Below are 24,716 nucleotides of genomic sequence, written 5' to 3'. Positions count from 1 at the left end.
CACTTTCTAAAATCCACAGTAGTGGTAAGTGTACACGCTGAGCACTTTGCTCACTTTCTAAAATCCACATAAGTGGTAAGTGTGCACGCTAGACTTTGCGCACTTTCTGAAATCCTGTATGGTAAAGGTTACGCATTATAACTCTGTTCCCTTTGGTTAGACCTCGGTACCTTGGGCTCCACTCAACCAGTGTGTCTCTAATTGACACACTTGGAAGTATCGCTCCCCTCACCATTGAGATTTTCTTTGAGCATGCTGCTTCCTATCGAGCACCCGGGTTCGCTCCGTGGGCTGCTCTTGTGGTAATATTAGCGGTAGGAATTTCCTGCATTACAGTCTCCTATGCTGGACCTATGATGTTTTGGTTGGTTCTATGACTTCATAGCAACCACCTTACTGATGGTCCGGACTAGAGGCTTCTCTGGAATCGCCTCTGGAACGGGGTTCTGGCGCGGGAACCATGGTGGGTGAGTATGATCCAATCTATATATATATATATATATATACAGTGAGAGTTGAGTTCTCTGTTTTTTTCCCAGAGCACCTGGAACCAGCAGTATCAGGTGAGCATAGGCCCTTCACTCTGCCTCTCTGATGCGCTAGTTTTTTGGCTAGCTTGCAGTATGCGTACCCTCTGATTTCTAATGATCATGCTGTGCGAGCCCCCTCTCTCGTTGAGAGCTGGGTCTATGCTCCCTCAGCCAGGTAACTTACTGCTAGCAGTTCCAGCATTGGAACATGATGTAGGTCCGAGCCCCCCTCTCGATTGAGAACTGGGTGTGTTGCTCCCTCAGCTAAGTAAATTATTGCTAGCTGTTCCAGCATTGGAACATGATGTAGGTCCGAGCCCCCCTCTCGATTGAGAACTGGGTGTGTTGCTCCCTCAGCTAAGTAAATTATTGCTAGCTGTTCCAGCATTGGAACATGCGGTAGGTCGAGTTGAGAGCTGGGTGTTTGCCCCCCGCCCCAGCTAGAGATTTACTGCTAGCCAATCCAGCTTTATGCCTTAGATCGAGTTGGTGACTCTCAAACATATTGGTTTTTGGGTTGCACAATTCCATCTATGAGCTGCTCTTTCAGAGTGCCAGGAGAGCCCCTTAGAACAGTATCCTAAAATCCATGTTTTGGTAAGTGTGCATGTGAAGGCTTTGTGCACTTTCTAAAATCCACATTGTGGTATCCCCTCAGCATGGCGGCGTGGGTATACCGTTCCCCATAGCGCCCCCTAGAGGACGCAGTTCGAAGTTCCCTTGAAAGGGAATGTCTCAGGTTACTTATGTAACCATGGTTCCCTGAGTAGGGAACGAGACACTGCGTCCTCTAGGCTTCCTGCCATGCTTCGAACACAAGCTCTCCCGACGCCTATTTATACTAATAGTTGCACCGGTAGTGACGTCATGGGCTGTCGCCAGCCAACGTGTTATTGGTGTTTTTTCAGTGTATGCTTCAGACACGGGTCACGACGAGGCGTTCCCCATAGCGCCCCTAGAGGACGCAGTGTCTCGTTCCCTACTCAGGGAACCATGGTTACATAAGTAACCTGAGACGTTTCATGTTGACTGATATATGAACAGTATACAACAGCTCTGCACATGAATAACACAGAAACAGTTCAATCCATTGAGATTTCTAGTCAGAAAACTTTGTTAATTTATTGGAAATGCAGACAGTTATGAAAGCTGACTTGGGACGTGAATGTTCTGAACAAGTAACTCTGTAGGGAATATTTGACTTCAGTCTGACTTTTCCATGTGTGTATTCAGGCGTTAGATCTTCATTTAGGCCTAATTTATGACTCAAAAAACCTCAAAGGAGACTTAGTGACAATAATCAGACCAGACTAGAACTGGCTGACAGTCTACGAAACAGATGTCGATCCATAACTGATTAATGCAATGGCACGGAAAAATATGACAAAAGAATGGAGCTAATAAAAATAAATGTTTTCTTGTAATGCCAGGATGTGCGAATAAGTAACTAATGCATAAAAAGGCAAAAAGGGCAGGTGATTTATATTCAAAATTTATGGAGAGATGAAAAGTGCAAGGTTTGGGTTTGTAGAAAGACTAATTTTACAATGTCACAAATTATAAGCCAGGGTCTGCATAAATTGAGCCATCCAAGGGCAAGAACGAAAATAAAAATAAACAGCAAGGAGAAAGCGTTGGGTCTTGATTGCATGTGTTATTTACATTATAAGGCAAAGGTTGTAAAAAGCAGAGAAATGGCTGGCATTTGTTCAAAAGGGTCACAATAAGATTGTAGATCAATTATCACAATGTGAAACATTTACAATGACATATTAACAAGTCTGTAACTTGTAATGCAGGATTTCGAGGACAGGAAAAAAAAACGGTAGCCAACTGAGTGGCAGATTAATTGAGTTACAGCAAGAGAGGATTTTATATTGGACTCCAGCAAGATGAGAAGGGCCCTGTTCAAAGTCAAGTGCACACTGCAATTCTGTGACTAGTATGCGACAAAAAAGCGGCAGATTGGCTGATTTTTACCAACTCCCTTCCTAACTTGTGAGAAATGCTCTGAATAGTCAAGGATGCTATGATTTCAGTCTCCAGTAAGCTAGAGGGCAGTAATGAGCAATCAGAAAAAACTGTAATAACAGCAATATGTCTTACCTATGGTTTTATTAGTATATGTCAGAGCATGTAATGTGCCACAAAAGGAAATCAGGGAACCCATATCTATGTAATAACTTAACAGCATCGCTGAATCATTTAAAAAAAAAGAAAACTTGTACAACTGATTTGCTTCAAGACAAGTCAAACAGTCCATTACTTATCCATATTTTCTGTCTCTTTTTGACTTTGCTCTGCAAAACAGTTAAAAAATGAGCATGAAATATGTTAAGAACTCTCAAATTGCTATGTTTGTGAGATTGTTTGTGAAAAAAATTGAGGATCGTAGCTTCAGTTGTAGAGAAGAACTATGAAGTAATTGAAGCACCTAGTGTACAACAGTCAACAAAAAAAGGAAAATTCTGTCTTGTAGAACTTAATGTGATTTGTTGTCAATTTGTCGTTATTTACAAAATATGTTACTGTAAACTTTCAAATCCACCACAAAAATGAGTGTCTTTGTAAGATGTTGGTTGGTTGGGGTTTTACCACCATGTGGGTTTCCTTGGCTATTTTCATGGTGAGAAACTAGTTTAAAATAAATGAAAAAATAAAGGGCTGTTTTAAAATAAGTTTTTAAGGTTTGCTTTAGATAAAAACTCTAAAATGGATTCAGGGTTGACTTTTTGAGAGTGTTTGTGGAGTACCAAACCAGCACAATTTAATAAAATATGTTTAAAAGATACTGGACTCTGGCATGAAGAGTGTATCGGCAGATGTTTATTTGATATTAAGAAAGTCTGTTAGAGTTAGACAACTTCCATGACTTTGATCGGACTTTGCAGGTATATTGTGTCCTACATACACTGTGGTGTATAAATTCTTAGGTAATTGACACTGTAGCGTCATTGCAAATGCTAAGTAGAACATCGGTAGCTATGCCAAGGAGAAATTTTGCTTGACTGACTGACCCCGACCAGGAACTTGGGGCAACAAGGGACGGAATGGCCTGAGGCTACTAGTCCCAGAAGCTATTAAGATCCGCTACAAAGAACAGGCAGTGAAATCGTACATGTTGTTCCAACTGGGTCATGCAAAGTTGCTACAAAGCTAGTTTGAACGCAAATATACAAGAGGTTCGAAATGCCTGAGACCATGCTGAAAATTTGGGAATTGTTTTCTATTTAAACGAGGAAATCAACAAGCAGGTTTCATTTGTGAACATTTAGAAACGGGAAGATTCTCAAAGCATGCTGAGTAACATCAGTTTTAGTTATCTTGAGTTTTTCTAATTCCTTTTACTCAAATGTGTTACATCATTTATTTAAATAGAAAAAAATGCAAAACAGAAGCCTTTTTCACAAGTAGTTTCAGACATTTGCACCTCACTGTACTGTATTTTATAAATAATTTCAAAATTCTTGCAATTCCCAAAGCAGATTTTTCTTTTTTTTTTGTATACTTTAATAGAGATTCGTACATCTAAGTGATGCCCTACTTTCATAGCAGAAACACAATAGACTGTTTAGACTCTCAAACACATTATCCTCTGAATTTAAATGGACTTCCTGTGATCGATGGAGTTACAGCAGGGAAAACCACTCATGGTAATGCCATCCACTCATGGTAATGGAGGAAACCCAACACTCTTGAAACAGTGGGTGGGATGCCATGTTCATGTCAAAGTAATATTCATCAGGCTACACCCTGTCTAAAGATGTAATGCAGATGAAGGGGAATATGGAATAATCTTTAGAGCAATGTTTCCTATAATATTTCATACACTTAGAGATGAGTTCTGTGAGGTCTGTGAAATTAAATGTGAAATTATAACATGGAATATTAAAATATATATTCTGATCAATCATACACAACACCACTGCCATTTATTAAGAAAGTACCATGTTCTTTTTAAAGGCAAGTGTGCAATTCCGGTAGCACTACACTGTAACAAAAATGATTCTCCTAAACTGCAAAATATACTCTAATAATCTGTTTTGCTTACAAGAAAATACTATCAGTCTTTCTACTTCAAAATGTCATGTTCAAATCAATGTTACTAACATATTTTAATTATTTGAATAATTCAATAAATTGTAATAAAAATTAGTCTCACTTACATTTTTTTATGGTTATTCTGTAATTATGTGGTGCTTATTATATTTATTTTCACGTAGCATCAATATTTTGGTAAATATTTATATCTGGTAAATTTGAGAACTTCTATTATTAATTATGAAACACTGGTTTAGTAGAGATAAGTTTTGTGCTTTTTTTAAATAGATATTTTGCTTTTGCAAGGATGTGAATTCTGGAATAGTCTAGTGCTTTCTGGAACATTCCAGAACATTGTGGGACTAGTCATAAAAGACAAAAATCATCCAAAGTACACTTCTGAAGTTTTGGACGACTCACTTTTGGTGTGCTAATATGTTGTTATCTTAGTATTATGTGTGTACCATGTAATTGTTATGCATGAGTAATAACATTAGCTTGTATAAGCTGTCAACACATTTTTTTTACTTTTCATGAGCACTATTAATGAATAATGATACACAAATAGTAATGTGATTTTCGTATTCAGCGTGTCAAACGTCATAAAGAAACATTAAAAATAAAAGTGAAACAACTTTTATAAAACATTTGTTTCACTATGCTATTTATGTCAAATTTAGTGTCACTTTCTGATTTAAAAAAATGCTTCAAAGAAATTCAACACCAAATTGTATTCATTGCAGGGTCACTGAATTCCAAAAATAGTGAATGTTTTCAAACAAGTTTCCTAAACACACTGCCATTGGCTGAACAATCTAAGAGCCTCTCCAAAACTCACACCATTGGTTCAGCCATTGTTGCTGTTATCAGGCAGGAAACTGTCTGAAAGTACCACAGAGCCACAGAATTTACACTTTTCAGGGACGTCAACCTACACATGGCTTATTTATAGTTGTCTCTGAACGTTAAACTAAGATAGGAGGGAATTTAACGTCAAAAACATTACACACATCACCTTTAAAACCTAGCAACTCTATCTCAAACATTTTTGGAGGTGTTTTGCCGCCTTAGGCACAACAGGTTCCTCAAAGGCCCGTGACGAAGAACAAACAAGAAACGTTCTGCCCTCTGTAGCACCTGTGCATCAATACACGTTCTGAACATCCCACCACCCTCAGGGGCAGAAGAGAAAAGAAGCAAACAAACGAATGAGAAACTTTGAGAATGTTACAGAACAAGGATGGTGACACATCAGGAAGTCAGTATAAACAAGTGCCAGACAGTGGAGGACAGAATTCAGTAAGAAGGTGAAGGACATAGACAGGACAAACACAGAAGAGACGTGTAATGCATTTCCTGTAGTTTAACCAAGCGTGACAAACCTCTCAAAAACATGACCAGGAAGGAGGAGAGGTTTATGTCGGTCAGTTCAACATCAAAAAAAAGACAGAAATAAACCAACAGTTTGAGGCTGTCTACACTGAATGTGACAAAGCGACCATTGCAAATCATTTTGTGTGGGTACTAGGGGTGTGCGATATTGACAAAGAATTATACCTCAATATTTTCTGGGATTTTATCGATAAAGATAATTAGACGATATTTTGCTAAGTGTGTTGTTGTGCTGATATCTTGAGGACTACCGTGGACAGCTGAATCCTAAAGTTTTTGATATTATTCATATTCTGTGTGGTGGTCAGTTCACAGCAGTGATAGAAATTAATATTTTCCAATAAGTTTAAATTGATTTGTACCTTTCATGGGCATTTTTACCTTTATAAAGCCATTTTTTTTCTAAAAGTGTACAAATTCTTACATTTAATCAGTCAATTATAATAATAATACATTTAGGCCCGGTTTCACAGACAGGGCTTAGACAAAGCCAGGATTAGGCCATAGTTCAACTAGGATATTTAAGTATTTTTTATTAACATGCCTTAGAAAAAACATTACTGGTGTGCATCTTGAACAAATCAAAAGCACTGATATATTTTAAGATCTGTCAGTGCAAGTTTCTTTCAGTTGAAACGGCTCTGATTTACACTTTAGTCTGGGACTAGGCTTAAGCCTTGTCTGTGAAACCCAGGGTTAGGCTGTTACTAAACAAATGAAATCAGTATCAATAAAATTCATCTTTGCAGAAGTTGCATATGAAGTGGCATTTAGATGTATTTACACGTTAATGCATCTCAGAGGGACATGAAATGCTTTAACCTGCAGTTACAAATGCATAAATAATGTTTTGATATTTAAACATGAAATGTTGAATGCTGATATTTGAAATTATTTAAAAAATGAAAAGATACTTTAAATGTGAAATTAAAACTGCCAGTAGGTGGCAGCAAGTCACTGTTAAGTGAGTCATTGCGATTGAACCGAATCATTTAAGCAGCTGATTCATGCAGGAACGAAACAACATCATGTTGCTCAGAGACGCAAAACAGTGCAAAAACAGCCAATATGGTGTCTAAAACGCAAGTATCTTGATATTAACTTATTGTTTATTGAACAATATTTATTTGATAAAATGTATTGTATAAAATCAATATCACATTTGTAACCATGTTACATGTTTGCTGATTTTTAAGAAAAAAAACGGCACTTTTCGTGTGATATTGATTAACTATATGAATTTATATAATCTGTCTATGGAGAAAATAATCACCTGTAAAAGTAATAATTAAAAATAAATTACAATACATATTGTAATTAAAATTAAATGATAATAAACATATAAACATTATAATAAATTATATTAAAAATATAATTACAATAAGTTTTTTCACTCAAAATCTGAAGTGCATAAACTCAAATCAATGAGGCCAACAACCAATCACTTCCAAAAAGAAATACAATTCAAATAAAAAAAGTTGATGAAAAGACTTAATCCAAGATTTTGTGATAATATAGCATAACAAGAGATTTACAAGCAATTTTTTTAAAGGTTATTTTTGACAGGGAACACCAAATAAGGTAAATTATTTTCAGCACGGTAAAGGGGTTAATAGATCGAGTGCACTCATAAAATGCACTGCAAAAAAAGTGCCAAAGCCAATATGGTGTCTAAAACGCAAGTATCTTGATATTAACTTATTGTTTATTGAACAATATTTATTTGATAAAATGTATTGTATAAAATCAATATCACATTTGTAACCATGTTACATGTTTGCTGATTTTTAAGAAAAAAAACGGCACTTTTCGTGTGATATTGATTAACTATATGAATTTATATAAATATATACATTTTCTGCCCCCTTATCTTGAATTATGTGATCATTCTTAATGCATTTTAATAGGCTGAATCATGCAGTGAAAGAATGCACTCTAAATGCGCATGCGCACTAAAACCTGTATTGGTCTACTCTAACCAGACTTCATTACATCGCGTATGCGTGCCTCTTTAGGTGTGTTTTGTTTAGTTTTTGCAATATACTCGATGATGTAATGTCTCACGAGTTCAGTATTTGCCCTAAACCTGCGAAGATTTAGCTTGAATGAACTTCCACAAGAATTTAATGAGTGAATAGAACTTACGAAAAGTAACTCGCCAAATTGGCTAGTAATTTGACAGCATTACCCACCACAGCTGATTTTTACCTGCATTTGGCGGGTGTTAATTTCAAACCCTGTATATATACTAAAATTTCTAGACCCCTTACTGATAAAAAAAAAAGGAAGCAACAAAAAGCATTAGCATAAAAGCAACACTTTTTGGTCAGCACTACTGGATTGTCAAATGCAATCACCCAAATATGAACCAACAGGGTATTTTGCAACAATAGCACCACAGCGGAATGAAAATCCAGGTGTGCATTTGAAATCTACTTTACATCTAAAAGAAATAATGTCCCTCAATGACTGTGATTAACTGTGCCATGCTGTCACAACTTCGAATCATTGCATAAAGTCACTTCCCTAGGTACAATATTACCATGGTAACATGTTCTAGCACAATTATCCTCAGTCTCAGGCACCAGATTTACAGCGCGGCTGAAATTCCTGCACACAGAACTTGGTTGTCACGTATTTCACTTTTGGAAGATGAGAAATTTATGCCTCACTCCGCTGAGTAGTCTCATTAAAAGAGAAGATTGTGTTTTTCATCAAACATATTGCATTATTGATTTTAAAAGGAATAGTTCATCCGAAAATTCTGTCATTATTTACTAGGGGTGGGAATCACCAGAGGCCTCACGATACGATATTATCACGATACTTGTGTCACGATACAATGTTATTTTGATTTGAAATATATTGCGATAATCTGCGATATATTGCAATTTATTACCTTTTTCCAACTTCAAATTATCTCCCCAAAGGAAAACTTTGACAACATCTGTTCTAACTAAAAATAAACATTTCTCAGTTTGTTTATCTCACTTCAGTTTTATTGTTGCAATGCAAAATGGGATTGTCAAGCAGACAAACTGACAAACATTTTCATGAAAACCTGTCATAAATGTTGTATGCACCTGGCAAACTCAACTATTTATATTACAGTCTAATCTAGTCCACCTTAATTAAATGTAAACAGGTATGCACTGCTGTTCTACTACAGGTATTTTGAACAGTGCAACTTGAAATTGTACTAAAACGTTGTGCAGACCCTTCAGCAATTGGGGCATTTGAAAGTAAATTACTGTTAAATTTAAATTAAATTAAATTAAACATGTAGTCTTACATTTAGGGATGCACCGAAATGAAAATTCTGGGCCGAAACGGAAACCGAAAATTCTGGATGCACTTGGCCGAAAACCGAAACCGAAACCGAAAATGCTTTGTAATGATTATTTATTATTTTATTAAATACTATAAAGTAATTTTGTAAGACTTTTCACATTTAACTCAATTTTAATGATACTGAATAAAAAAAAAAAACACAAGCCAATAAAATAACCACACTTTTACTGAAAGTAACACAATAAAACTGGACAGAATTTATATTAATATAGGTAACACTTTACAATAAGGTTCATTAGTTAACTACTTTAGTTAATGAACTAAGAACGAACAATAGTTCTTCAGCATTTACTAATCTTAGTTCATGTTAATTTCAACATTTACTAATGCATTATTAAAATCAACAGTTGTGCTTGTTAACAGTTAATGCACTCTGAATTAACATGAACTAACAGTGAATAACTGTATTCTCATTAACTAACATTAAGAAAGATTAATAAATACTGTAATAAATGTATTGTTCATTGTAATTGTGGATGATTCTAATTGATTTCCAGATGACCACTGATTTCCATTGACAAAGCTGGATACAAACTGTAGTTATTCAGTGATTTTATTGTTTCTGAAATCAACACGTTTAACATTTTCAGTGTGGACAGACTCAAGCTGTTGCAGTGCGACACGTAATGGGTTGTGTCTGTTGTAGTTGGTGTTTGTGAATGAGGCGTTAAAACAATTCTTGGTGAAGAATGACTTCCAGTCTCAGCCAGATTTCCTCTGAATTACAAAGGCTTTATTGGCTGTTCATGTAGCTGTACATAATCTATGATTCAGCGCTTCCAGAATTTGCTCCAAATTGAGCGAGTGATTCCCATCACTGCATTTCCTATCTGGACCGCTAGTCATTAGACTCTGCCAGCAGCTCTCGATATGCCCTGACATAATGTACATGATTTCATGAACCCTCATCATTAGCCCCTGACGAACTCCCCAAGACCCCAACCAATCACATGCCCGGTCAAGCATCCCGATCAGTCCGGGTCAAGATGAGCAGCCAGAACAGTTCTCTCAGCACACATCGAGGAGAGGAAATGGCAGCCTCTTCTTACAAAGCTTCATTTCTCAAGCACCGGTCGAGAGGGCTAATGCTAAGTGGTAGCTCGGTCAACTGGTGTATTCATATAGGCAAACAGTACTTGGGGAAAATCACTTACCCCTTAGTCCCTTTCACCACCAGAGCTGTATTGTTGCAGTGGATTGAGTTTGTCAATCAACAAGACTTTGAATGTTTGACGTGAATACATGCAACCAATGTGCAAGCAACCTGTGGATTAGCAACTAATGCTAATAAGCTACTACAGAGACTAATAAAATTCTGTTTTAATAATATTTAAAAGTGACCCACTTTAGCATGGGTTACTGATTCCATGAGGTCTTAATTTCAGCCGCTAGCGTCAAGGTCTTAATGGTTACAACTACTGACAAGTGGCTATTTAAACCAGTCTAGTTTAAATAATGCAGACAAGACCTGTACAAATGAGTCAGTAAACCTTACAATATATTTGAACTCAGCATGAAATAAAAAATAATACCAATTTCTTCTTTTAAACGTATTCCAGTACTCATTATAACATATACATTACACCACCTCTGAAACAACTTTAGTTTTTTAGCTAAAGTCACCCAGAAGGTCTACAATGCCTGGGTGTTAAATGTTAGCATCTCAGTAAACAGTTAAAAACTGATTAAAATATTAAATAATAATAATAATAATAATAATAATTAATGATGAAACATCTACTAAAATATTGAAAATATTGAACAAAAAAAACTAAGTTTTGAATGGTGGAGAGACATTATAGCGTATAGCATCAACCAGTAACTACCATAAATATCATAAAATAGTTTTTTATCATTAAATGTTTTGATACTTACATCTTACCTCGCTTTCTTTCAATGTTGAAACTGAAATTTCACACTGGAATCCGCACTCTGCTTCTGTGAACTGTAAACGCTGCCCACTTTGATTTGATTGGCAATCTCAATCTTTTTTACTCTAATGAGCATTGTTAGACAGCTGAGGCAGAGCAGCCTAAACATTTTCTTCCATTTACATTTTTAGGTTCATTCATTGCCTACAAATTCTCTCCATAGGTGGAGTGTGTGTAAGGCTGGGGAAGGCCACAGTGTCTTGGGGCAAAAATGCCACTAAATTGGACAAAAATGCCCTTGCACAAACAAATTAAATCTATTACGTCTGTTGCTAACAAAGTGTAAATGAATAGAAAGTGTCAACTTCGCATTAAATTAAGATTTGCTCATGTTGCATCCTTATTTCATTTTAGGCATTTTTACAGTGTTGTGCATTATAACCAATCAAACACGGTTCTGTTGAGCTTAGGAATGCAATGGCCAATCAGAGGCGTTCAGATGAGTCATCGCTGAAACTCACCAGCTTTGTTGAATGTGCGCACATTCGATGACTGAATTTCGCGAATTCTCTCATCATAAACAACAAAGTGCAGATGTACGTACATTTCGCAGTGTAGACAGCTTCAGTGATTATAAAGATAGTTTTATTTTTTTGAGAGTGCGATAGATCAAAGTTAGTGATAATGTCATTTCTGTACATAATTTATTTGCCGTTTGAATAACAGTGGGAAGGAAACGTTATAGAATTATCAATTTCTGATGTTTTAATTAAAATGAAATCACACTAAATACAAATTCAGTCACATTAAAACATATTTTATTAGCCTACATGACACCCATGTCTGGTTATTGCCTAAAAAGACAGGTTTATGATGTTTGTAGTTAATAGATTTGACTGCTTTTAGCCTTAACCTGGAGTTGGTTCACCCTCCGCCTATGATTCTCTCCTAGGTTAGCGGGAGTGAGCGTCACAATATGCTGTAAAAAATTACAAGTGAAACGCAAGAGACATGCTATGTTGACCCTCGAGGGTCTGTTTGGACAGACCACAATGTTCTCCAGAACTCTGCTGGACTGCCAGCGCAAGGTGCCCATTCAGATTACACATCTCTTCTGGACAACCCAAATCTAAGAACACCTAGAGCGCTCTTGCCTGCTGGTACCAGCCTCGGCCTCTCACATCCCAACTTTCCACTTGGCTTCTTCGCCTTTGGACATATATGTCAGACAAGAGCACCGTTCACTCTCCGCCAGCAAAACTGCTACCTTGGGCTACGCTAGAGACTGTATAACACCAACCTACCGAGCCAATGGTGAGGAACAAACGATAATGTCGATTGTTTCAGACAAGGTGCTTCTGCAGATTAGGCTGTGGACTAAGTAATAGTTTGTGGATATGGATGGAAGATGGGTGGGATGGATAGACGCAGCAGTGGTGGAGGGAAAAGCGGGAGACTGTTATTTAGCAAGTGACCTGAAACTGCCATACCTATTATTCCAATTCACTGGAATCCTAACAGTAGGCTTCTTAGACTGTGACTCCTAGAAGAAAACTTAAGTTTTAAGTATAGTTCTTCCACAGGTCACGCAAAACACAGCGGCCTAGCGTGAGCGAAAGCCCCGGCTTAGCGTGAGCTGAAGCCGGGCAAGAGTGAGCTGAGGCGGCGGGGTCGAGAACGGCGGTCCCGGCAAAGGAGTGGTGAAAACGGTGAAAGCCGATCCGGCGATCCACAGCACTAAGTTTATGTATTTCCTCAGTGACCAGCACGGATCAGCTCTAGGCATGACGAAGCGGATATCGTCCTCTTTTGGAAGACTAAACAAAGTAGTTTCGCTTTCACAACGAAGCACACAGCGTCTTCAGGACATGGCGGCGGCAACAACAATACTACAGCAAGAATAAAAGTTACGCCTTCTTTCTTTGCGTGAACATTTGGGTGGCGTTATGAAAATCTTCCCACATAGTGAGGTAGATATGTGGGGGCGTGTTCGAACGAGCCGTTTTAGGTAGGCGTGGCTGACTCTTAACTTTTATAAAGAATATCTCTTTGCATTTGAGACTTTAGTCTTTGCAAATTTACAGATCTTCTTTATGCACCAAGAGCTTGTAACACTCCAAAGAGAAAGGAAAAAATGAAATCGCATCATATGACCCCTTTAAGAAAAAAATATCTAGCATTATAAACAGTATAGCATTAAGCGTGACAAACAAATGAAGAGTTATTCGATCCCAGTCATATTTTCCTTCACTGTCTTTTTAGCTCTAAAATCTTTTTTTTTCTAGCTGTCATTCAGGTATATAAGACAAGACAGATTTCACAAATATTGCCACAGCCTCATGTCTGCAGTTGGTAGCTCTGAAAAAAAGGTTTAAAAGTTCTGCTAAATTCTATATTTTCATTATCGAGGGGTCAGTTTCATTCAGGTCATATAAATTAGTATGGTGACACTTTATTTTGGTAGTTCACTTTAGCCATTCTGCTGACTATAAGTAACGTTGCAACTACATGTCAACTATAAGTCATTAGAGTATTAGTAGTCTATCTGCTTAATATCTACTATCACTTTGTTTTAACAGTCCCCAACATTCTACTGACTATAACTAACTTTGCAAGTACATGTCAACTTATTCCACTAACTCTAACCATCTACTAATACTCTAATGCGAGTTAGTTGACATGTAGTTGCAAAGTTGCTTGAAGTTGGTAGAACGTCTAAATTGGACTATCAAAATAAAGTGTACCCATCACTACCAAATATATGTCAAAACATCTACCAAACTTTTCCATATTATAGATTAGTTTTCAGTTAAGTGGGTTTAAAATGTACAGTATGAAATACTGAGCCTATATCATTATCTTGAAGACTTATTATGACCTATGAGAAGAGTTAAAAATAAATCTCAGTACTTCCGGAACAGCAGACCCAAGAGCACTCTAAAAAATCCAATAATACAAAAGGAAATATGTTATACTCTGTTAGAATTAAAGAATGGCAATCAAATTATCCCCTTTAAGCCCAGTTAAACATCCTGCTTTAAATGGTGCCAGCTGAAAACTTTTCACCATATTTCCTGTGGGCTGTAAAGCTGAATTAGTCCTTAGCTCAAGTCTGTTGTTAACCTTAAAGATTTGACTGGGGTTGAATATAAATTGCTTCAAAGAGCTTCTCAAACCATAAGCTGATTATTCAGTAATGTAAAATGCTCACTTCATTCCATTTTCCTTCAAAGAAAATGACATATTTGGTACTTTATTGACGGTAGATGCAAAAATGAATGCATAATCACAACCCCCTTCCGGTTCTAGACATGGTATAAGATGGCGAGCTGTCCTATTTACAATGTTTCAAAGATAAAGGAGGACATTGGGTAATTCTTTAAGATAATGTTAGGAGAAGCAAGGTGCCATCAAGTCATATAACATCAGTCTCACCGTGCAAATTCAGTCCAACTGAAGTCTCAATGATGACGACTGATGAATATGTCAGATGCTACCAATGACCAAGATACCATTTTAGTCTAATTTATACTAGCAACACTGAGACATTTAACGGTCATTGAAGACCTATAGCATGTGATATGAGAGAGGTCCAGCGTTCAAATCCCGGACGAGCCCCCAAACAATCTGCATTGTATGCTACTTTGGATTGAGACTAATAGTTATTCAGTGATTTTATTGTTTCTGAAATCAACACGTTTAACATTTTCAGTGAGGACATAACGTAAAGGTATAACGGTACCTTTTGTGGTTTGATTTAAAAAATATATAAACGGGAACGGTTTGCATGCATATTAAATGAATTAATTTAAATATTTATTGTGTAAATAAAGACGTTATTTATGAGAGTACGCCCTCAATATGATTTCAATGGTGAAGGTAAACAAATAATTAAATCTTCATGAGGTGAGAGATGCTGTCTGTGAACTGTCTTTGAATGAAATATCTCATTCTCAAAACCTTGACTCGATGCTTCTTCTCCTGTGAGAAAGTTGAGATGTTTTAGCTATTCTGCGCATAGCTGTCTTTGTGACGGGTAATCCATTTGTTTATAATTGTCTTTTTGGTTTTGACAGGGCTAAATTAATTACCGTTTGATCTGAATGTGGGACATAATTAGAACCCTCTTAAAGCTGCAGCCAACCCTCACATCCCTTCTGCCAAAACGGATCATCCCGCACCGTAATTAAACTTCAGCTCATCTGTCAGAGAGTCGAGGTTTCCTTTACTAGCAGAAAAGAAGCAGCAGGTCCACTGTTATGTTTTCAGGAAAGTGGTTTAACTCACCACAAAGATTTAGAAATGCTTCATTGGTCAACATTAAATGCATATTTCTGAGTGAAAAATTATTGTGAATTAACGTAAATCAAATTATACAATTGCATTACCTTGTAAAGCCAACTAAGCGGTTGCATATAAACAAAAAGGGAATGTTAGAGATGTTTTCTTATCGTTTCTGGTCAGTAGACATTGGCAGCAAACAGCTTATGGAAAACCATGCAAGACGTTTCCCCCAAGCGTGCCTTGAAGTGAATCTTTGTCGCCGCACACACGGACAACTTTCAAAGCCTACTTTCACTAACTGACAATGCTGTGAGCAAATCAAATTAAACTTGCTGATCCAATAAAGTCCCTCAAGTGACCGGCTAAATGATCGGCTCGGTTTCACTCGAGTTCCTCACGTTTTTCTTCTGTAATTAGTAGCATCATCTAAATAACAATTTAGAATGTGGGTAAATTAATCTCATACATTCTTAAAAATGTCATAGAATAACCATTTTTGGTACCCCAAAGAACTCTTTAGTGAACTGCTTTTAAAAGAACCATTTTTCTTAGCTTGAAGAACATTTTAAAAATCTAAAGAACCTTTTCCACTGTAAAGAACCTTTTGTGCAATGGAGTGGTTCCGTGGATGTTAAAAGTTCTTCATGGAACCATACGTGCCAATAAGGAACCTTTATTTTTTAAAAGTGTAGAAATCATAGAAATCTACAGCACAGTAACAGCCAAACTTTGTCTCTATCTGCTTTGCTCCTATGCCTGTCTTAAAACCTTCATCCTGAAGATGTTTTTGCTACGTGTTTTGATCCAGACTGAACTTACATGAGAAAATACATGGTTAGTTGATGTTTTGGAGGTCTCTAATACAGCAAATCCCCTATGTGCTCTATGAAATAAGGCTGCAAGACCTGCCATTCGTGTTTGCTAGAACATGAAGTGCCTGTTGGGGCTGCACACATCCACTAATAAAAAGACTGACTGAACCTGTTGCTCATCCACTTCTGTGCGCCTTCATGATGTTTCAAACCTGTATGACTTCAGCAGACTACAACATAAGATGCTTTGTTCCATAAAATGCTAGCATATTGTGACCTGAACACAAATAGCACTAAAAAGTGACTTGTGTGCATTCAATAAGAAATGGAATAAAACACACAATATCTATATGTGCTATACAACAGACTGAAATTTAAGTTATTGACAGTATTGCCCTTTGGCTGTATCTTTTTGTGCAACACATATGCATCATGTGAAGTATAAATATGTGCATGTCTGAATGGTCACAATAAGCTTTTGTTTGTATGGAAAAGAGCAGCATGCAGATTATTCCAAGGATTTTGTATTCCACAGAAGGAAGTCACACAGGTTTGGAGCAACATGAGGGTGAGAAAATGATACAAACTCAGTATTGCAACAGACCGGTATTTCCACACGTAACAACCATCATCTGGACAAAACTAATTTTGACCAAAAAAAAAAAAAAAACAGACACACACAAAAACAAACAAAGACAAAACAAAAAAGAAAACCAAAAAAATGGATAAAACAAAAATGAATATAGGCCAAAAGAAAACAAAGGATTAGGACCAAATCAAAATAACTCAAAACAAAACAAATGTATAAAAACAAAAAAAGAGTCCAAAACCAATCAAGCCAAAACAAAGTGGTAAACAATACAAAGTGGCCAAGCAATACAAACAATACAAACAAGTCAAAACAATACACAACAAAATAAGCAACAACAAATGGATGAAACAAAACAAACAAACAAATAAATAAAACAATTTTTTTTTTAAACTGGACAAAATGGCTATGGAGTTGTTAACTACATAACTTCACTGCAGTAATAAAAAAAATGTCATAGGGACTACAGTAATTGTTGCTTGAACAGTTAAAACATACATAATTCGTTGTGACAAATCACATTGTGTCAAGTGTTTTTTTAAGGAGTGTAAACTGATAAACTGTTATCTTAAGGCCCTACTATAGTTTGATTGAACACTGGACAATTTGTTTTCATACATGGTTCTAAATAAAGTCCATAAAAGAAAAGTATATTTTTTTCCCTACAATAATGCAAGTCTGAAAATCCACTCATAGTAGTGAAACACTACATCCTCACTTCACACATACTAAAAGATTTCAATGTCACACTCACAGTGTAAACCCTCTACACTAATGTGTCACACTTGAAAATCGACAGTAACCTCACCATGAAGCAAAGAACAATTTTTTTTAACAACAGCTAACCTGCCTGTGACAATCTGAAGAGATCCCCACTAAATGAGATCCCCACTAAATATCCAGCACTCAAGGACTTTTGGTTAGCATTCTATAGTCTTCTGATGTGAGAGCGATAGATCATTCCAACAAATTATTCCTTTTCATGTTGAGGTAATGGCAATACAAATTAATCAGTTGCACTCAATGTGACAAATGTCAACAAAGTCTGCAGGGAGCTGAAGTATCTATTGATTGAAGAGAAGAAATTACTTCATTAATTACTGGTATGTATATCATTGACGCTTCCTAAATGAGAAAAAAGATCCGCGCTCATAATGATTTATGGCAGCTCGCCCAGCGGGACTCTCTCATTTAATGAGCTCCGAGACGAGCCAATAGCAGACGTGCTTTATGACATCAACTGAGGAATTTTCCAGGCTTCATGCTGAGCAACTTCACTGACAGGCATTGAACAGGAGACAGCACTGGGAGTAACTTAAAGCTCATCCTCAACTGGCAATATAGCAAACTAATGTGATTATGAAGTTTGGAATGAAGATTAGCAGAATGGCTGATGAGATGCCACATATAAAAATACCTGCATCGTGGGACATGTTGACGAAATGAATGGTGTCACGATTTTCCAACATGAATGGAATCGGTACATACTATTTGTGTATGAAGATGCCTCCTGGTTTCAGACCTGCTTCCAAGGCACCATGTCATATCTAATGATCCAGAACAAATTCAAATGAGCTTTAGTGCAAATCAAGCACATATTTAGTGACTATAATACTTATTTCCCAGTAGAAGATGAGACATAGCCTAAGCTTGAAAAAACAAAAAAATCCCCTAAAAACTCTATTTAACAGGCCGCTGGAATTGCTCGCCAGTTCAGCACTGAACAGGGTGTGGATCCGTCTCGGCACGTTTAGGTGAGTTTGGACTGAAAGTGCTCTCTCACCAGAAAAAGGAATCAAAAGGCTAGACTCACATTTGCTGAGGAGCATGTTGTGTGGAGAGAGGAAAACCACTACAGTTACCAAACTATGGAAGAATCTGGAAGAAGAGCAGACCAAGATCACACCAGCGCAGTGTGAGAAACTACTGATGTCCTGTGGCCGCAGATCTGCTGAAGTCTTTCAGAGAAAGGGCCTCCACACTTCCTACTCATTTCTGACAGCTGTAACCCTCCAAAATTTTAGTTGTAATGCTTTCATGCTACATTGGTTACTGTCCTCTAATTTTGATCACTGTGTTTTCGTCGACGGCTACGTCCACACGAAGCCAGAGCTTTCCCTATCCAATCTTTTTTTTCCCCTCGTCTCAAGAAATATCTGCGTCCACACAAAAGCCAGACCAGTATGTGGCGCTGTAATTCTGCCACAGAGATACACTAAAAATGGAGAAGACGACAATCGTTCAGTGTTTGTTCATGTTTTTGTTGCTGTTACGTGACGTAGCGGTGTCTGACTAGGGGCGAGACGTGGGCTGATGACGTCATCGTTTCAGAAAATATACGGATTCACTGTCCACACGAAAACACAAGGGTGGCGTTTTCAGATTTATCCACTCTGGGACCCGGTTTCAAAAAATATTGGTTTCACTCTCCCAAAACGCCGGATCCGTGTGGACGAAACGCCTATACGATACAAAATAAACGCCTATACGATACAAAATGTATGCGTATACATCTAAACGCGTCTCCGTGTGGATGGGGCCGAAATGTCTTGGTTATCCTGTCAAACATGCTAGTATAACAGTGGTATACCCACTGCTAATACTCCTTTAAATTTTGAGCGATGAAGATTAACAATATTTCAGAAAAAAATAATGTATAGATTGTTCTATAATTTTGATCTCCACTGTGTGTGTATATATGTGTGTGTGTGTGTATATATATATATATATATATATATATATATATATATATACACATACACACAAAACAACCAAAAGTACAAAAAAAAATGTTTCCTAATTACTTCATGTATGTATATATGTATATACAAACATTTTTTTCATGTATAATTTTATAACACAATGTTACTTTTATATTATGCAAGCTAAATGTTTATATTTTGTTATACATACAATCAAATCCGCTCTCCTTGCGTTTCACAAATGAAGCCCACTGAAAGTAACAGATAATTTGGAAACACATTTCCAGGTAACACTTCACAACTTCAGCCAATGTAATATAAACTATCAGTATCATTTATCAAACTCATTGTCCTGAATTATTAAATGATCCTTTCGAAGTAAATTCTTCAATAGACCAAATTTAATGTTACATGACAAAGCTGCAGTGAGGTTTTTGGCAGTCCCAGGCATACAAACACAGCCAATATTGATAAATAGGCTGGGATTTCTCACGCTGAAATGAAGCCAACCCCAAAGGGAGGAGTAGCCAATCGGAAGCCAAAGAATGGAGACGGCTGATAAAAAGAGGAGAGCGAAGAGGTTATCAGAGCAGAATGACCTCCAGGTGGGCCGAATCTTCCATCAGCGCGTGGAACCCTGCCTCTTCTGGCACTGTTGTCCTAAAAAGATCGGTGGGTGGCCTAAACTCCAAAATACTCTTTTTATAGAGCGCTTTGGTATTTGTTGATCCTCTAATGCAATAAAAGCTCCTTTTGTGGAAAAATATAGAGCTTTTTGTTACTATGGAATCACCTTGATGGTATCAAATGGTAATATCATGGTACTATTTGACTACCATATTGATGTATTTACATTGCCACCAAGTTGTTATGGATGGTTGCCAGGGTGTTACCCACCATCAACCACTAATAATTACAGTAACTCTAGGAAGAACGAATGTTCCATTTTAATGTCTGCTTCTCAACGACTGGCTAAAAAAAAAATCTGTGCTGAAGAATTCCTGGGTTTGTAGGTTATGGCTTCTGTGAGAAATGAGTCCCACAGCTCTGATATTTTTAGACTTCTGTAACTGTGGCTGTTGTCATTTTCATGTTGATGGCCTATGAGTGAGTGATAGCAAACATATACTGTATTTACTAGAGCTCAAGGCAGCAAACCTTCTGGGCCAGCGAACCAGCGACATGTCAGAGAAATCAATAGTTACTTACAGACTACGGAGAATCATTATGACAAGAAGCATCCTGTTTTAATGGCAAAACACTGATGTTGCTGTATTTAATCAATCAAAATAACACTGCTTCTGGTTTCAAATGCTAACATGTGCCGGCGTTCATCTGTCTGTAATATTCAAGTTAAAATGAAACACATTCGCAACTCATTTCACTTCTGTAATGTGAGGTATTTACTTTTGTTTTCTTTTTTAGCATAATGTGTACATAAATTATGGAAGATGTTACCGCTTAAGAAAAAAATTATAATTATCTTTTATAATAAGATATCTTTTTTTCTTGTAATTATGACTTTTCAGTTATTTTCAGTTCAAATCTCAAAATGGAGCTTTGCAATTTCCTATTTTTCTTGTAAGTGACATTTCTTGCCATTTTTAAACTATTTATCACAATATGACTTTAACAATGGGACTCTCACAATTGCAGCTTTGTTTCTCCCAATTAATCACTTTACATCTTGCAATGGGAGTTTAAATCTCAAATTGCAAATTTGAAGGCTTTACATCTAGCCATTGTGACTTTATTGCATTTATTACCTTGCGTTATTGTGACATTACATCTCACAATGCAACTTTTAAATCTCAGTGGAAATATTTTTATCTTGAAATTTGAGTACAATATGTTTTACATTTTGAAGTTTGAAGATGCCATTAAGCAAGTTTAACTATATCACACAATGTGACTTTATACCCAACAGTGGCTTTATCTCACAATTGCACTTTTAATTTCGTAATTTGATGGAAGATGCTTCCCATTCGATTTTTGAAGATTCCATTATACAATTTTTGACTTTATATATCACAATATTACTTTATCTTGCAATTACAGTTTTGCTTCTTGTAAATACAACTTTATCTCACAACTTAACTTTGCATTTCGCAATGAGAGCTTAAATCTCAAAATGGAACTTTTTATCTGATCATTTAATGGAAGATGCTTCACATTTGAAGTTTGAAGATGCCATTACACAATTTTCAACTTCATATCTCAAATTTTGAATTTACATCTCACAATGTGAGTTTAACTCTCAAAGACAACATTTTTTAATCTTACCATTTGATGCAAAGATGCAACGTTCAAATTTCAAAGATGTCATTACACAATTTTTTACTTTATATCTCACAGTAGCATTTTACACCTAACAATGTGACATTATTTCACAATTGCAATTTTGTTTCTTGTAAACATGACTTTATATCTCAATTAAATTTTATATCTTAAAATGCAAGTTTAAATCTCTGAGTGGAACTTTTTATTCAAAGTTTGCAGACGTCATTATGCAATGTTATCACAATGTGACTGTTATATTATCTCACAATTTCACTTCTATTTTTTTACTTTGAAGTGTACCAGGCTTCCACAAAACAAGACCAGTAATGTTTATTAAGAAAATTAAATAGCATCAATTTTGCCTTTGACTTGAGGTACAATTGCAGGCCATGGCCTGATTTGTACTTCCCCTCACTTTCCCGCTAAAAACAAACAGTAAAACACTAAAGTAATGGCATATCATGAGCTCCGCCACAACCAAATGAAATTTGGGGCCTGTAGCATCACAAGCGTTTTGAGTCAAAATGTGTTGCGGTGGAGAATGTAAAACTGCTTGCACGCCTCATGAATTGTGTCAGAGAGCATCACCCTCCTCACATCAAGTCTCATCACTGCAGCTCTCATCGTGTTCAGAAAGAGCTCGTGTCCAATGGGGATGCTTTGTGAAATCCCAGCCCTAGAGTATATCAAAACAGTCAGAGACTCAGAGCAAGTGTTAGGCCATAGGGAAATAAGCAAACAGTTTTCTGAAAGGATGCAGGTGGCTAGCGCGCCACAACATGGGCTTTAAATGTGTTTCTTAATGCTCACGACCGAGGGTCTGTGACACAGGCCGGCTGGTGTTAAGTCCCATGTGTATGGGTGAATTTTTATAAAATGCTTTCTAAATAGTCCACGTAGGGCAAAAAGTCAAGCTCTTAGAACAGATCTGTGAGGTCTGCTGAAACCTCCGTAGCCATTAGCTGTGTTGTGGGAGGCTGGAGGAAAGTGACATAAATATTACATTTTCACATGTGAGTGCTTGCAACTCATGTCTGTTACTGTAAAATTCTTAACGCAACAACACATGAGCAACTAATTAATCTATGTCAACATATTGTATAGCTTCTGTAGTGCACAGAGCACATTAGTTTTTGATTGTTGTGAATATTTAATGTAAACGCACGATAACAATTCAAAGTGCTTGACAGATGTTTAACATGAATAATGCCACAATTCCCATTTAAATACTGCAAAGATTATGCAAAGGATGTAAACATATTTGCTGGTAAACAGCTTTATGTCAAGACATCTGATGCCATCGTACAATTTGAGCAGAAATTGTTTTGGGACAATTCTGGCAGAATTTGTGATGCAAATGTTTACTAAAGAAAATTATTATTAAAGAAAATTAAATAAAAAAAAGTTACAATAATATTTGTTTGTTACAATGTAAGTCAATTGAAAAAACACACTTGTTTGTTGTATTACTGTTGAATGAACCATCTTCTACACTGTAAAAATATATTTTGAAATAAAAGCTTGCAGTACATTTTACAAGAAAATACTATTTCAGTCTTTCCACTTCAAAATATCATGATTCATTCAAAGATTTACTTGCCATGTCATTGTAATTTATCAAATTTACTAGCAATTTCTGAGTGAAAACTGTTTCTATGCCAATTTGTTTTTTTTAGTAGTGGAACTACTGTTCTGTATGGTTTAAATTTGAGTTCATTCTTGAATTACATTTAGTTAATTATGTATTAAGCCATTTTCATTGTGAATATTTTGTAAAGTTTATAGGGTTTATTTGCTTTACATATAGTTATTTGCATAGTCTTTAGTGTTGACCCATTTACTTACATTGTAATTGCTTTACAGTAACCAAGATTATCAAAATTACCTTCTGTGGTAATTGACGACATGCCACAAATAGACCTTTTACTGAACCTGTAATATTCTCTAAGTTTCATCACACAGATCTGAGGTTTAGCGGACTTAAACTACTTGTTCGCTTTAAGACCAAAAGAGAAACTTGGTAAACAGAGCAAACATTCTGGAGGAGGAGGAGGTTTGAATCATAGTAGACCGGTGGGATATCATTAGCCGTGATTATCTCTGATGCAGAACATAGATAAGGCTGAATAATCCTCTCACATCATTACAGGCAACTGTATAGAGGCTGTTACTATTTTAATTGCTGTATCAGTAATCACACACTTTAGAACCAAGGGGCGGGACACAATTATCTCTTCATATGCCATATTTGGATGCGTTTACGTTTTTGGTTACTGCAACTAGTTAATTTACACCCTACAAGGATTGATTCTGATTAATTATGCTGGGTTTTGTATATATTCTCGTGTGTGGTTTATTGTACATTCCAAATAATTTGTTTTCAGATCTTTTCCACGTTCTCAATGTAGCTCGTGTTGTATCTGCCAAAACACATGCTTTTGAGATGATCTGACTGTAATTTCCTAATGTTGTAGCAACAGAAAGCACAAAATGAACTATTTATTGCAATGCAGACACGAGCTAGTGGGTAACCCATCGCCTAGCAGCTTGTATATATGGAATCTAAAGAGTCTATATCTAGAAATCTATTTCTAGACAGCTGGATCTTAATTCAAATACTCATTTGTACGAGCAAACCTATCCACGTCATTGTAATGTTTTAACATCAAGCCGGTTTGGAGCAACAGCAGGAGGGAAGAGCACAGAGAAGTAGAGAGAAAAATTATAATTTTGTATTGTTTTCTAATGTTATTTTAGTTTTATTATTATGGAATTTTTCCTTATCTTTATATATATATAAAAAAAAAATCAACAAATGTGTAAGATGCCAAAAATTGAAGACAATTATATATATATAAATATAA

At 36.4% G+C, this 24,716-nt stretch overlaps 1 protein-coding gene and 1 long non-coding RNA gene across 3 annotated transcripts in view; both read right to left on the bottom strand.

Moving 5' to 3' along the window:
• The window catches only part of LOC107555010 (uncharacterized), a 15,734-nt gene extending 3,775 nt beyond the window's left edge, over positions 1-11,959 (bottom strand). The window contains exons 1-2 of the long non-coding RNA XR_001605126.1: positions 11,885-11,959; positions 11,190-11,191 (exon numbers count right to left, since the gene is read on the bottom strand). This is a non-coding gene — a long non-coding RNA (uncharacterized lncRNA). The remainder of the gene's footprint in view (positions 1-11,189; positions 11,192-11,884) is intronic.
• Positions 1-24,716, bottom strand: part of LOC107555009 (metabotropic glutamate receptor 7-like) — a 256,667-nt gene that overhangs the window by 230,365 nt on the left and 1,586 nt on the right. The window lies entirely within an intron of this gene.

Source organism: Sinocyclocheilus grahami, unplaced genomic scaffold, assembly GCF_001515645.1.
Source record: "Sinocyclocheilus grahami isolate Dianchi unplaced genomic scaffold, SAMN03320097.WGS_v1.1 scaffold522.1, whole genome shotgun sequence".
NCBI lineage: Eukaryota > Metazoa > Chordata > Actinopteri > Cypriniformes > Cyprinidae > Sinocyclocheilus > Sinocyclocheilus grahami.
Note: the sequence above shows the minus strand (reverse complement) of the source record. Positions and strands in the feature narration are given on the sequence as shown.